The sequence below is a fragment of the Pistacia vera genome, unplaced genomic scaffold (assembly GCF_008641045.1).
Source record: "Pistacia vera cultivar Batoury unplaced genomic scaffold, PisVer_v2 Contig22, whole genome shotgun sequence".
Taxonomy (NCBI): Eukaryota; Viridiplantae; Streptophyta; class Magnoliopsida; order Sapindales; family Anacardiaceae; genus Pistacia; species Pistacia vera.
In genome coordinates this window covers 1043410-1049316 of record NW_022196024.1, presented here as the reverse complement: position 1 = coordinate 1049316, position 5907 = coordinate 1043410, and the positions used below count along the sequence as shown (strand labels likewise).

The 5907-nt window shown below is 36.7% G+C and overlaps 1 pseudogene; it reads left to right on the top strand.

Annotated features, from left to right (window-relative positions):
• Positions 1-262: 262 nt before the first annotated feature.
• LOC116130375 lies at positions 263-2530 on the top strand (annotated as a pseudogene).
• The last annotated feature ends 3377 nt before the right edge of the window (positions 2531-5907 follow it).

Sequence of the window (5907 nt, the reverse complement as noted above, 5' to 3'; positions counted from 1 at the left end):
TATATCAAAAAATTTGAGGTTGATTTTGATCATTTTTCAGAACGTGTCTTTTTTATCTTTAGAATGTAAAGTTTGTTTTTCTTATGGCAGGACCGTGTATCCTGTTACGGTTTGTAGATTCCTTAATTTGCTGCTTCTGATGAGGTCTGTGGCGTCGCCTGTGAGTTTCATGATTTTCTGCGTATTCATGCTTTGTATGTAAAGTTAAGATGTGGTCACGATTAAATCCGTGCTATTTTTGTTTTGTTTGGGCAGATAATGTATGAGATGGGGTCTGTTGCCGCTATAAGAGTTTGCGAGTTTGTGCTTGGAAAAAGCTTTACATTCAGGTTTCTTTTCTTTTTTTTTACTCTATTTTTATTATTCTGTTGTAAGTTAGCATAAGGTTATGAATCATTGCACTTCAAGATTGGTTATTTGCATAAAGTTTATAAGGGCAAACATGTTCTCTATTGGTGTCTGCATATAAGAAGAAATGTGCCATTTTTAAACTTAATGAAGTGCTCTTACTAGTAGGGAAATGTGATTTTTATGGAAGTACTATAAATATTCCTTATTTCTTAATGGTAGAGTTGAGGTCTAAACTTTGTTATTGTTGTTGCATCCTAACCAGTTTACTAAAAGGGAACATCTATAGTTTTGGGCTTAGATTTCCTTGACATACATTTCTAAGTGTGTTTGGAAGTTGGATTTTTTTTTTTCAAGAATTCTGGCTGGTCTAACCACACTTGAATTCTTCATGAAGCATTAAAAAAATGTTAAGCTGTGTAGACATTAGCTTTGAGCAAACAATTCTATGTTGCAGCGAGATGAGGAAGATATGGTTGAATTTGTTAGAAATTGCTCAGCTGAGTTTAAGGAGTACTATATGCAAATGCAAGTAGCAAAGAGAAGTCAGCACCTCTTCCTTCAAAGGTAACATGTGATACTATGCTTGAGCTCAACATTCTTTCTCATCAAAATTAAGTTCAAATTAAGTTGATAATGAAAAACATAGAGAATAATAATGACATTGGTTATCAAAAAATAATTTGCATATTAATTATTAAGGAAGAAAAAAGTAAGAGATTTTTTATATCACCTCTTTGTACCGTAAGTTGTGTGCTTTTATGAAAACACAAATTCCCAGAGAATTTGTTTCTGGCACATTTTTGCTTGAGTTCACATGATGATATTCTCTATTGCAGTTTATGTTCAGGCCTTATTGCTTTTTATTGTGATGTGAAGGTGAAGGATGACAGATAATTCTTGACAAGAACAGTTGGTGATCAAGTTTCTATCTGGAAAAGCAGTCGGGGCCTGACTGATAACATGATTATTACTGACCATGCTTTTTCTGGAGAAACGTGTAGTTACCACCAAATTGGCAATGTATTTGTCTGTGAGAAGACTGGCTAGTTCATGGTAGGAAACACTCTGTTAACAGCATCGACCGTTTCATCTGCATGCATGATAATGCTTACTACTTACTTTTGGAGATTTTAATGTGTCATTTTGCCTTCCCTTTGCTCCAGTCTGTGATATACATGCGAGAGGTCATTTTTTGGACCCCAACGATTTGCTTATGGTCTGTAAAATTTCTGGGCGCTGTTTTGGAAATTTGATGTCACAAGCTGAAACAGAGTCAGATTCTGTGAGTATAAGTTTTCGCATCTTCATTTGTTTGCTAGAATTTTGAAACCATGAAAGACTAAATGGGGATAAGTTCACTGTGTGAACTAAATTTTATAGTTAATCTGGCTCCTACACTGTTCAGGACTCGTATTTACATGGATAATACCTTTTTTCTGAAGTTCTCTGGCACATAACATTCTGGGATAAACAAAGCCTGAATATATGGGCTTTCTCTGACCTGAAATAGAGCAAAAATCCATATTGGTGCTAAACTTTTTTAGGGGCATAATTAAATGGGAATGTTGGTTTCCAAGTTGTGTGAAGAGTTACGTGATGTATAGAGAGCTGCTTTTGGAAATTTATAAAACAGTGAGAAGACATGCTATTCTTGTCTTGATGCCCATATGATGGTTTTCCTCTTGGTTCAGTTCTCTCTAAAATAAAATTTATGTGCACATGCTAAACATGCACTTCTGCTGCCATCAAAGAGGAGGAAAAAAAAAAAAAAAAAAAAAAAAAAAACTCTTTCGGCTTTATATCATTTATGATCATGCATCTACTTGCAAACACTATAGGACCCAATTTAATGATCATCCATTACGTAGGTTAGATTAGTGTTGTTTTTTATCCTGTAATTTTCTCTGATTTATTCCCCTAAATTTTCTGTCAAATTTAGGAACAAGGTGGTGTGGCAGATGAAGCAGAGCCTTTCATGGGATCTGGCCGATTTGGTAGTAGAAGTTACTCCTACCTTGTTATCTTAAGTTTTTTTCCTTGATTTAGCGTCCTTTTTTTTTTGGTAATATTGCTATACATCTCATTTCTGATGTATGTATGCCAGCTCGGCTATACATTGGGATACAATTGTGATGATGAGAAGGAGCTGGAAGCTGCTTTGAGGTTTTGCCCGATTTAAATTACAGTTTCCTTGGGAGATGTATGTATTGATCTGGTTTATGAGCTGTTGACAAATTCACCACAACTACCTTGTTAATATTTAAGTTCTCACTTTTACCGGCTGTAAGAATTAATTACTTAGTGTTAGGTAACCTTAAATTATGTTTCGTGTTGATCTATCTCTTCTTTTATAGCCATTTATAAAAAATTGCTCCATACAAACCCTCCGGTTGGCTTGCTCTGAGTGGCAACTCTCAGAAAACCTGGGATCTTGTGGAATATGGGATGTGGCTAACTTTGTTAGGTAATAAAATGTAACTCGTCGGCGGGTATTCTAGGCCAGATCTCTCACGTGCCAGCGTCGAAAACCCTCCCCATCACCAGGAATTACTCCCCTTTTCCTCTCGCCTAAAACCCATCTCACCCCACGCTGGTAGCCTCGTAATCGTCAGAAAATCTCATTGTTGCTGTTGCCAGTTTTGTTCGATTTTCGGTTGATTTACTCACCGGAAATCAACCTGTTACTACCATTGCAGTCACCGGCAATTTATATTCAAAAGCTCTAACATTTCGGCCGTCATGTTCGTTGATCATCCTCCGCAATCCTAGATGTTTGGGTGAATAGGAAAATTAAAGTTGACCCGTTGAAGCTTTCGGGTCTCGGTTGAACCGGCCGGGCCAGGCGGGCCAGGCTGGGTTTAAACAATGCCCAGAATGCATGGATGGGTTTTAGTTATTTACCTTGGACAGTACTGTATGAAACAGCTGAAGACTCCTACTAGGTAACCAATAGAGAACTGATTGGTCTTTGTTTTTACGGAGTTTAGAGATGCACATTATCATGTAATCGTGATCGTTGGTCGGTATCAGAAGTTATGTGTTGCAAAAGATTTCTCGTTCTTGAGCTCTATACTATAGGTATAGGGTTCATCTTGTGCAAGTTTCATTATCATTATTGTGGCGGGAATCATTTGGGTTGTCATAAAAATGAAGTAATAAGACTGCACAAAAATTTGACATCTAATTAAAGTTGGAAACCAAACCATGCGTATTTTAAGAATCTATTCGTCGGTTTGTTATTCAGAAAGAATAAATAATTCTTCATTAATGAAAGGTAACGTAATGAAGCCAATTGGGAGATAAGAGGGTTATAGTCCCATTACCATGACTTTTTCATCCCTGTCATAAAGAATGCAAAGCGGAGATACACATAGGATGATTTTACCATTTTACATTAATTTTCAATCTAAGCATAGTAAACTTTCTGATCGGAAGTCTCGGACAAGGCCCTGCTGAACAAATAAACCAAGGAATAGCTCTACTTGAGGCCAACTTGCACGCGTCCTCGTCGGCGCCACTCTGCATCTTCAGACCCTTCATTTACGCTTTAAACCTACACCTGGAACCCTATTATCCCATTATATTAACAATAATGCTACAGACCCGGGATTTTGCACAGAAAGTTTGTACCGGCCTACGTGTCTTGTGACCACACACACACATTGCACGTATAAATTTGTTCTAGTGAACGGTTCGTTCACAAATATGGACGGCTGTTCACTTACATGGACTCCCGTCCATATATATGGATGGGGGTCCATTTACTATGTACAGGCGTTCTCCATTTAAAGGAAGCCCGTCCATCAGTTAAAATGGAATAATTTTTTTTTTTAAAAAATTAGGGACGACGTTCATAGGTTGGACGACTGTCCCTAAATATTGGACGGGCATTCATATGTTAATGGACGCCCATCCTAACAATTTTTTTAAAAATTAAAAAACATTTAGGGACGACCGTTCTCAGTTATGGACGGTCGTCCCTTCATTTTGGATGGGTCGTAAGGAATTGACGCATGCCAATGTTGTTTTAAAAAATTAAATTAAAAACTTTGGACGCCCGTCCATAAATTGTGGATGGGTGTCCCTTACGGTTGGATGGGTGTTCTAAGGACAGTGAATGACACTCGTCCATTAGGTATGGACGACCGTCCCTTTTCTAAAGGACGGTCGTCCACATAATATGGACGACCGTCCATATATAATGAAATGTTTTTTTAATTAATTTTTTTTATTTGCGAATAACATTAGCTTCTCACATACGCTTCTGCCAAAACACAGTGCCAAAATTCTTCGAGAGAAGAAAAACTTCATTTTTATACCTATCGCCACCTTCTGCTTCATCGTTGTCGTCTGTTTTTTTGCGTCACGTTGCGTACATTCCTCAGCCATTTCTTCCTCACAGACCGTTTCTTCTCCTCATTTTCTAGCTCCCGTGACAAGAACGAAAGCTAAAATTTTTCATCAAACAATTTTTTACAGTGGAAAGGGAGATAGAAGATTAAAATTTGTTCAGATTAGAAAGATTTGTTGAGATTGTTAACAGTTTTTATTTTAGTTATGCATTTATTTAGTTTTGTATTCTATTTTGGATTGAATATATGTTAAATAGAAAAAAACTGATAGAGAAATTTTGTGGTGATTGTTATGAATCAGATTCGTGAACGCGACACTAGTATTGGTTTGCTAAATTACGAATATGGAAGAATCCAGTTTGCTTCATTTCAATGATGTTGAGGTAAATTGTGCTCGAAACCTTAACTTTTCGTTAACAAGATTTTAAAGTTATTGTATCGTATTGTTTATTTTTGATGTTTGTATTAGTACACTCTAATTTTGTTTATTATAAAACTATTAATGATCAGGAGAATGAACGTGATGAATTAAAAGAATTGGGATGTGCAGAGGAAGAAGGGGCCTCATATTGGAATGGTGTTTGATTCAGTTGATAGTCTAGTGAAGTATTACAAGCGGTATGTAACAAAAGGGATTTGAAACAAGATACGTACGTCAAAGAAGGTGATGATGGAGAGATGAGATATGTGATAGTGGCATGTTCTTGTTTGGGAAGGAGAGATGGTAGTCCAAAAATACTTGAAAAAACAACATGTTGCCAAAACAGATTGTAAGAGTCAGATTAGTGCAGCTTTGAATGGTGAATGCAAATGGGAAATTAAATCAGTTGTACTTGAACATAACCATGATCTTACAGTCGGACAAAAAGAAGATATTTCAAGGTTAACCGAACGATACAACCTTATGTGAAAAGGCGACTTGAAGTTAATGATGGGTGGATTAGATCGTGTAAAAATTTCGTCATGTTTAGTGTGAGGCATGAGGTGGTAGAGAATTTGATGTTTCAAAAAGATTATAGGAACTACTTGAAAAGTGAGAAAGCTACGACTTGGAGTTGGAGTGCGATGTCGCAATACTCAAGTATTTTATGAAAATGCAAAGGAAAATTCAAATTTCTGTACATGATTGATGTAGATGAAGAGAGTCGATTACAGAATGTGCTATGGGTTGATGCTAGATGTAGGGCTACATATAAAGAGTTCG